The following is a 10,674-nucleotide window of genomic DNA, read 5'->3' on the forward strand; positions in this document are numbered from 1 at the left end:
TGTATATCAAAGTGGTGTAAGCAGAAAAAAGTATACCTATAATTCTGAGGTCGGCTTTAAAACTGACAAGAGCAGCACAGCTTACCTGTGTAGGAAACAGACTTCAAACAGGGGCATGGGGGGGCTGATTAATGTAAAACAGACCTTTATGGAATTTACAAACGGATATCAGGGAACTTTTTTTTAATTGTTCTTTCTCCTATAGAAGTTCAGAATAGTTTGTGTGTGTCTAATTAAATAACATGAGAATAAAAATATGCCACTGCACTCATTCTTCCCTATGGGAGAGAGATTGAAAAAACAAACATATGGCACACGTTAATTACATTCCTTCAGCTTTTATTTAGGAAGTGCTCTAATGAAATGAATATGACATAAAAACTTATGGAACAGAATACGTTTTATAGAAGTATTAATATGCAGAAACCACAATTTATGCTTAAAATGTTTTTAAAAATCCATATAAGCTACAAGACACATGCTATTAAAAAAAGTGTAATTTCAAACCCACATGATGAGCTGAAGAGACTAAAATATGAAGCAAATCTTGAGATAAAACATGTTTTTCCATTCATTCTTAGCATATTCAATGTCTCTGAGATGATCACTCAGCCTTCCTTCCCACAAAGTTCTTTGTTTCCTGTCTAAACCACCAAAATATGGATAATGGAATGAAGAGAAAGTCCTGTTTTGAAAGCATACAATAGATCATAATTTCTCTCAAGCCAGAAATTTCAAGGAGCTTCAAGGATGCTGTCTCAAGTGGGCCTGAAAACAGGTAGCATGGCCAGAGGACAAATTTGATATTTGGAATTCAGGGTTTGGCTAAATGCTGTTGGGACAGCCTTTTGGGCTCCTAAACCAGTGCCCAAGAGAAAAAACAGTATAGGTTGGAGTTCCTCCAGGGCTGATAGAAGCTGCAACTATTTGTAATAGCGTATTGGTGTAGAGTCAAATGCCCTGTATTATAGGTATGTGTTACAGACATTACAACCTTGATCTTTTAGCATCCCAGAGTAGCTTAATACAAGTATCTAAGGGCAAACGAGAGTCTTAAGAAAAGTGAAGCATGAACTAGCAAGATTTTGATGAAATAAACCAACCAAACTTAATCCATATTTAATTCCCTGTCTCTGGTTACTGTGATTTTAAAAGCCCCCTTACAAAAATACTTTAAAATGTGCACTATTTAAGAAGGATAAAGCTAACAAGCAGATTTAAGTAGTAATTTTGTGCAAGTATCGTCATGCTGCCATGAATCTTTTTTAACTACCTGGTCCAATTCTCTGCATGTAGCTGCCATGAATGGAAGAAGAATCTCTGGTAGAATTAGAATTTATGCATAGACAGAATTCTTGGTCTGTATTTCTAATCTGCAAGTGGGCCAGTTTCCTTTCAGGAAAAAAAAATCCCCAAACAACAATCCCAATGTCCTCACCCCCCAAAAAAAAACAAACAAAAAAATGAACCCCAACACCCAAAACACTAGGAAGACAATAGGAAGTTGCTAAAAACTTAAAACAATGGAATGATTTTGAAATATGAGCTAGACAACTCTGGAAAAAACAAACAAACAAAAAAAACCAAAAAATTTTCTGACAAAGGACATAACTTTCTTCTACCAACTCATTTATTAAGCATAATTCTCTATATGTGTTTTAGGCTCTGGCAAATAAATTGGCAAAGCATGAGGAACTCTCAGATGTGCTTTTCAGAGCAGCAGTCAGTCCAACTAAATACACTTAAAATATTCAAGGAAAAATAGAAATTCAGAAGGGCACAGTCATTGTGAATTGGGCTGAATTTAGGTCTAATATTTTTGTGTCTACATCCTGGTGAGTGCACCAACATAACCAGTGTGCTCAGAAGCAAAACATGGATATTGATGTCAAAAACTGAGATGCTTAAAAAATTTAGATACCTCAAGAGCTAGATGAGTCTAACTACAAAAGGCTGTGAAGATTTACACCCTGAACATCTAAATTATTTTTAGGATATCAACTTAGGCATCTGAATTCCAGTCTTGATATAGACCTATGATCTTGGTACTACTAGGCCTATCAGGGTCTCTCCCAAATACAACAGTGCAAACAGGGTTACATGGAAGGCATGCTGAGATATGGTTCCAGTTATGCAGGAATTGTGAACTGAAGTTCCAGTCTGTCACAGAAGCAAGATACTGTTAATCAGCTGATTTATAGTATCTCACAGCTCTGAAAGTGTGGTGGTTTGAAACTCCCAAGAATCTAATTTTTAAGTTCAAACTCCCCCTCCCACAGTTTGCCCCTGTGAGAGGGTTTAGTGATGGTATGAACTTGATATCTTTTTCACCTCATGTGGAGAGTTTTCAGACAAAACACAACCATTCATTTTTGGGGGGAAGGGGAAAATATTTACAAAGGTTTATTTACACCCACATATATATTTACATTAAATTAAATTTCTCCTTTTCTTCAATAAAAGTCCAAGAAGAAAAAAGTCTTTCTGTCACTTCTCAGACCACAGTTCCTTCATTTCAGTTTTTTGTGGCACTGGTTAGTGTCCTTCATTTTCCTGAGACAGCAGATTTACCTATGGCAGTCAAGATTTTTGTTCTTACTTTGTGGAAATTTCAACCCCGAGCCTGAACCTTCAGGGGATTTCCTTGTAGATCTTCGCTCCTCTTGCGTTAGAACATTGAAGGCAACTTTCAGTTCAGTCTTACCAACGCTCTCTTGCTCCTGATAGATTGGTTGCAATAACCGGAGACAAGTTGGATTTTTTACTGGCTCTCCTGTGAGATCTAACTCCAACAGCAAGTCAGAAAAGGTTCCATCTCAGTGAGACTTATGATCTAGGAGTCCTTGTCTATAAAAGAAGTAAAGAACTGTTTGGCTGATCTCTTCCTGTCATAAAAAGTCCAGACTTTCAAGTCTTCCAATTACAGGAAGTTTGTGGGGGACACCTGAAGGCTTTCTAAATAAAACTGGCATTCTGATTGGGCCAAGGACTAAATAATTACATTTCAGGGACTAAAAAATCTAAGAAATTGAAACTTACAATCCTTTCTGGTCACTAGGAAGTTTACTTTCTGTTCCTCAGAGGTTTGATTATCGATTTCCAGCTCTCCACATCCTTGAACTGCAGACTCCCAACTTCTTACTCGCTATTTCCATCTGTAAGCTTCTCTCCCTTCAAAATGATTTTTCACACCTTGGGAAATAATCCCTACCATCTTCTGTCTCATCTAGTCATTCTCCTTAGAGTAATGCAACCCAGAGCCTAAGAGGAAGCTTCACTAAGAGATGCTGTCCCTGGTGTCAGCCAGTGGGTCAAAGTTGGGATAGAAACCAATAAAGAAGATATGACACAATGGGCATAGATGGAAAGAATATTTGTGATTTATTTGAGAAGCCAAATATCATAATTCTAGAATTCTCTGATTAGTACACAGTGTTGTGGTCTTAGAATGAAGTGTTCTGACAAAATTGGGGTTGGTACCATATCAATGCACAGTTAAAAATACAGTACTTACGTGTAAGAAGCCAAGAAAAAATTACTAACTCAACTACAAAATCATTAGTATAAACTCAAAGAGATTAAAAAGCAAATTTTGAAGTAAAAAGAAATGAAGCCAAGAAGGTAAAGTAAAAATAGGCGTAACACAATTGACTTTTTGCCAAAGCCACAATATAAACTAATAGATTCTTATTCTACTATAACTAATTTTCTAGACTGAGAAAATCTGATTTAAATGAAATGACAATACTGGAACCAAACAAATAGATAACTGACCATTATTAAATTTAACTGGAAACTGGATAGAGTTTTCTTTTGCTAAGTTTTCTAACAATTAAAGTTCAGAACTGAAATTTTTATTTAGGTCTTTAAACTTATCCTCATTTTTCCTGTAGTAGTCCAAGTTCTTACTTGGCTATTTTAGTTAGAAGACCTACTTGAGCAATCAGAATGTGAACACCAAATAGAATTTCAGAAGCTCCTTCATCACTTAAAAAAAAAAAATTAGGCAACTTAAAACATGATTGGTACCTTAATATTATAACCCAAATTTTCTGTGAAACTTGAACACGCTGAGTAAATAAGAAACCTAGCGAGCAAGTGGTAGCATTAAATTATTAAGTGAAAATGTCATTTTGCAGACAGATCACTCAGTCTGTCAACAAGCAAGCAGATAACACGTACTGGGGAAAAATCACCTCTCTAGGTACATAAAACCCCACTAAACAGAAAGTTGTTAATTAAGCTGTTAAGTGACTTTTGATAAATTCCTTTTTTTCCTTCTGCATCAACTACTAATGTGTTAAAGAAAAATGTTACTGAACTATCTTGGAAGCAATTAAAAGATATCAATAGCTGTTAATTATATTGCTGATAAAAATCAGGCTCATCATTGCAGTGGTGCTGAAAAGAAGTAGTATTAAAATACCCATTTTGCAAGATTACTGAACTATAGCATTATTAATGAGGAAGAAGCAACATGAATTTAAAGAGCAAACAGATTATAGGTAGTCACACAATGCCCCTCTTCTTCACTTTGAATTGCAGATTATGACACATTCAAGCACTAAACAAACATACAGACTGAGATGAAATTACTTGGGGCAGAAGAAATATCTCCACTGAAATCAACAGACTCTCATGCAACATGTTCTGATGCAACATTTCTTGTATGACCAACATTAATGTATAAACATATTCTTCTGCTCACTGTAAATAAGTCTGTCAGGTATCTCCCGGATGCACAGCAGAAAGCTAACTATTGTGTCACAGGGCGCAAAACATGTTTGAACATCCATGTTTCCCAGGTTATACTGCTTCTTCAAGGGCACCCCACTATTATTACTTGTGGGACTGAACTCATGCAGCAAGAAAACATGAACTGTCATAACAGAGCAAAACATAGAGGCCAATACCAGTCTGTATCAAAACATGAAAGCTCTCACAAAGAATTTTAGATCTTAAGGTTTGGCTTATTATTTGTTCATTCAGGCTATGAGGTCATTCTGCTAATGTCAAGTTGACAGATTGAACAAACATAACAGCGTCTGATACATTTTCAATGAAAAAAAAGAAGTAAAACTTCGTAATTTTTTTTTCACTTTCAGTCAAATTTTTCATTGTTTGGTGATGCCAGAATTGTTGCTCGTTGTAATGAGACTAACTAGTATTTTGAAAAGAAATGCAGTGTTTCTCAAAAAGAACTTTCATACTATATGGCTATCTTTATCACTATCTTGAGGTTCAAATACTAGATGTTAAATAAGTTTTTCCAAATAGGTTTACATCATCAGCACTTACTGAGTAGATTCTTGTCTTTCCTCTTGCTTTCCTTCCTTCACAAACTCCCCCATCAGAAGCAGAGGGATTGTAGCCCTAAAAGAAATCTGGTTGGCTTTTGAAGCAAAGAAGTTTCTGGAGAGAATAAGAGTAAGTGCAAATTAACAAAGAGCAGAATTAACATAACAGACACATGGATGAATATGATCTCTACCTAAAGGGGAAGAGTCAACAGGAACTGGTTGACAAAGAATGTTGTAGGTACTATAGTTCTCCTTAAATTCCAAAAGAGGTTTGACAAGTTCATAGAATAGAAATCTATTTGATTGTAGTAAATAGAAAGAAGTTTCACTTGGCACTGGAAATCACTTAGAAAGATATTAAGGCTAACTATATAATATTTAGTTCCCTTATTACTTAGCAATGTCCTGTGGCAGTCATTGAAGGCAAGAAATAGATCTGGGCCATTGTCATTTTCCCTAAACACAAACAGTGGGTCAGTTACAATGTGTTTCCATCAGTGACAGATGTGTCTTGGATGTTCAGTCAATTTGCAAGAGGCCTCCGTACTCTCAGCTGTTGTGATAGAGGGAATAGTGATATTTTTTTCAAATTGATAACTACTTTTGCACACAAGATGAATTTAACAAATCTCCATCTAATTCACCCAGTAACATACTATAATTCTGGTTTTCATACTAGAATGCCTTTATCCCTAGAAGCCGGGAGGTTCATGAATCACCAGTAAGCAACACTAAGAAGTACATGGTCACACTGAGCAATGAGTATGCATTCCCTGCATTCCTTGCATTTTCTCAGCCTTTTAACAGGTTGTAAATTTCGTATTAGCATGTGTGTGTGTATTACTTGAATCCTTAGGGTAAAAATTAATGTAATTAATTATTGCAATTAATGTAATGAATGTAAAAAGGAGCACTTCTTCAAAGACCAAGTACTCAATCTGGGAAACATTCTTCTCAATAGATTAAAAAACTTCGTTTTCTAAAAAAAAAACTTTTCTAGTTAAAAGTTTTTTTCCTTCTCTACTGTTTACTTTGGGCTTGTTTTATATACTCAAACAAATAGTTTGAACCTAATAAGGATTATCCAAAAACACAGTGATACATTGATAGTTGTTATAGTTGTGTGCTTCATTTTACCACTGAATTTCAGATATTTTCTTTTAATGACTTTTGTATTACACTAGTAAATGCATAATGCTATTAATTCAGTTTCATCCCTCAAAAAAGTGTGTGTAAAAAGGCTGCTTTTTAAAAAGGAACAATTTTATATGAATACTGATGATTATTAAATTTAAAACAAAGACATGTTTTTCCCAAAGCCCCTAAGAAAAAAAAAAAGTAGCATATTCTATAAGATAATATTGTATGAAATATCCTTAACATGAGTTCCAGGATTCTCTACTAGACAGTGGTATTGGACGACATGAAAAAGTTTTCCATTTGTTATATTAGGCGTGATGAATAGATGAGATAGAGAACTGTTTGAATGCTTCTTTGCTCCATAGATTGTGGACCTGCTCTTCTGCATACCTGTGCTGGAGAACAGTACATCAGAATGTAGCTTTACATTTGACAACGTAGGTTGAAATGTTGAGTATTTTCAGATCAAGATACCTAATTGCTTAGAAATTATGCAAGAATCTGGTACCTACCAGTAAAGTCAGGAAAAAAACTTTGATTTAGGGCTGTGATTAGAAAATTAGACCTTTTCCTAGGTCACTCTTTTTTAGAGTCTGTATTTAACAAAATACCTCAAGTAACAAATATATGACATTCTAGGCTTCTATCCTTCTAGATTAAGAAGTAGTTTACCCAGATTATTTTAAAATAATTAAAAAAAAAAAAAGAAGAGAGAACACAAACAGTTCTGACAAAAATTGAAAGATCATACTTCAATAGTTCATGGTTTGCATCTCAGTGTGACATAAGGGCAACCATTGGGGTTCTGAGATAAAGAGTGAATAAGAACAAATAAGATTACAATATGTTAGAAAAACCGCCTGTGACATATCTGTTTTGCTTCTCATTACAACTGGAAAACCCAGCTAGTTGATTTGGAATATGCAGAGATTAAGAATGACTACCTAAAAAGTAGAGTCCGTGGAAATAGCAGAAGACATCTGGGACATTTCATTAATTATTTGTTCAACATTTATTTTCAACCTAATATATAAAGACACTGTCAAAGATTGTGATCCAAAATATGACTTATTTTTGTTCTGCTTTCAATGAAATAGATGTCTGTTTCCTTTTTTTTTTTCTTGTTTTATGCTCATGCTTCTCGTTAGGTGTTAGCCTTGATCTATGTATGTCATCTGGTGTATATGCTCGACGATATAGATGAAGAACTCCAACTGTAATTTACCATGGTTAGTCATAATGTAGAACACATCAACTTGAAATAGCTTCCATTTGGCTATGCACATTCTTGAGCAGTTAGAGCATTTGGGAATCGTTGTCAGAAATGCTGATTCCATTCCTCCAGAACAATAACTTCCGTTATGTGTGTAATGCTTTGGCTTATATTTTATGTTCTTCTGTATGTTGAAGGTGACATACTGTTATGACATTTTTTGCTTTTGTTTTTGTAGAAGCTGGGATATTTCTTCACCTTGCATTATACATTTCTTGCTTTGCAGGACATGAAAATGTTATGTAAGAGCTTGCACAGATCTGAACAATTAAGAGATAAGCCCCACTAAAACATGGAATGCTCCTTCTGTACTTCAGTAGCACTTGAAAATATTAACTACCAGCATTTTTATGTAATTTACAAGAAGTTGTTAAAATGTTGAAGCCTCCTTTTTGGCACAGTTTTATTTTTCTCAGTCTTGTCTGTTGTTTCTTTTTTTCTCAGTCTTGTTGGCTGGTTTGGTTGTTTTGTGTTTTTTTAATAGTGCAATCTCACAAGACAAAAGGAATGCAGTGTGCCAACTGGGAAGCAATGCTTTCATGTTTGAAACCTTTTGCAAAAGTGTAGCTTAATTCAGACATCTACTGCTCAACGTGCCATTGCTTAATGATAGAGGTAAAATAACAATTCTTGGTTTGTTTGGTTGTTCTGTAGACAGTGAAAGTGGAGAAAGGGAACATATTAATCAAAAGAACATCTCCAAAGCATGTGAGAGAAATACTGCTTTAAAGATAAACATACACTACCTTTAGCATATTTTTCTTTTGATTAGCAAACCAACAGTGAAACTGATTTATTATCAGACTTTGGGCCTGGCAGGATGAAAGCAAGAAAACTGCAGCGCCTTACTTTAGGGTAAGAATTAAAGTCACTGCAAGAGAAGAGATGAGAAAGACTAAATGGCCCTGATATAATGAGCATCAGGTTTCTGCAAATCAGACCAGTCTGGAGTTTTAACTGTGACGTTATGAGAGACAAACCAGTCTCATTGATAGTAACTGCTTGGAAAAAGTGGAGTCATCAATTTAATGTCATAATGCTGATGGTCTCATCTCTCCAGAGAGTTTAGGGAGGATTCATTTCAACTTGTCAATGTCAAAATGGTGATAGAAGAGGGACAGTTAATAATGTTTTTTTTTCAGTTTGCTATGACTTTACAAGGTAAGATGTAAATCGAATGGAATATCTTCAATATATTTAGAAAGAAGGGGTGACTGTTCATCCTCTAGTTCTGAAATTTCTCTGCGTCAAAGGTCTGCACATACCTACATTTGTCTGAAGGAAAGGAGAAGGGGAATCTCAAAATCTGGGCTAATATTCCTTTAGTTTCCAAAATCTCTGAAGTTTAGATGTTCCTGGATCATGTTCTTGTTTTGACTTATGACTGTGTAGGTGGGAAGGTGCAGCTGCTCTGAAGCTCCATTAGTGATTCTGGCTTAAATTTAGGCTCTCTGACATGAGTCCATTTTGAATCTGGCCAATTTCTTACTGGTGATTTTCAACAGTTGTGGAAATGGAACATCTTTAAGACAATCAGAGACAGATGATATGGAGGACTCAGGGCTGCCTTGTAGCTATGACCAAACTGAGATGGGAATCGTCGAGTATCAATACCAGTCAAAGTCCAGCGGAAAAGAGGATTGCTCTCACTTTGATGAAGAGATAGGAGTAGCCTGAAGCCAAGCGTAGATATAGACAGCTGAGATATGAAAATGCAGAGGTTCCATCACTTATTTTAAAGTTTTGAAATTCTACATAGATTGATTAATTTCTCTGCAAAATAGTACATGCCATGGGAATGTAAGGGCAGCTTACAGAGTAGACGGATGTTCAGGCTTAGAAAAAAGAAAAGAATTGTTTCCTATCTTATACATTCCCTTCATGAACTGCTTTTATTCATACCAAAAAACCACCCAAATCCCTTCTTTGTTATCACTACTAAATCCCTGTATTTATATGTGGGCATTAAGGAATTTCATAATTTCTGATGCAAGGGTTGCTCTAGTTAAACTCTGCAAGTTTCAGGAAAGATGTTCTTTTCCTCTGGTTTTAACATGTCAGTTGAATTGTGGTATTTTTCCACAGTTTCCTCTGTATATCTGACACCCACTTCTTAGCCACAGAGTCCACAGAGCTGGTTGTGGAGTAACCATGTCTCTTGATCAGGCAGTTACCAACAGGTCTGGCTTTTTCAAATACCTGGGATACAGAATTATGCTGGTAGAACTGATTAGGGCCATCGAGTCTCTGAAATGGCATAGTGGAGAACTCATGCACACAATAAACAGGACTTGCAAAGATTCTTACTAGGACCAAAGATGGTTTATGTGGATGTGCTAAAGGATTCTTATTCATTTCTATGGGGTTTTTGCATATTACAGGGATATCTTTTTTTATTAGATGACCACTTTTGAAATATCAGACATAATAAGTATTCCTATTACAACTTCTATCAAAATCTACCACAGTCTAGATGAAGGCAACCAATTCTCATAATTTCTTTTAAAAAACCCCAAGCCAAACCAAATCACCAAAATATAATCCTTGCACCAGGTAAATCTATTGAAGTCTTTGGAAACCCATCTGTCATGGTTTGAGATAGTCCCCAAATCTAATTCCCTAGTCTAAGCCCCCTCCCACATCTCAACCTAATGTGAGATGGGTTTTCCAGACAAAACCACACCAGACTCCAAGTGGGGGAAAAGAAATATATTACAATGACTGTACAAATAAATACTATAACACATTATACACAAGATCACAACTATCTCTACCATGACATATGTATTTACAATGGATCAGATCTCTTCTCCCCTCCAAATAAAAGTCCAGAAGGGAAAGAAGGACAGATCCCTTTCAGTCTCTGAACAGCAGCATCTTCTAAGGCAGCGATCTGTCTGTCCTCTCCATGCAGCAGCTGGTAGCTGGATTTCTGCCAGCACTCACGAGGGAGGTATCCAA

This window comes from Manacus candei, unplaced genomic scaffold (genome assembly GCF_025592945.1).
Source record: "Manacus candei isolate 608988 ecotype Guabito, Panama unplaced genomic scaffold, ASM2559294v1 h1tg000049l, whole genome shotgun sequence".
NCBI lineage: Eukaryota > Metazoa > Chordata > Aves > Passeriformes > Pipridae > Manacus > Manacus candei.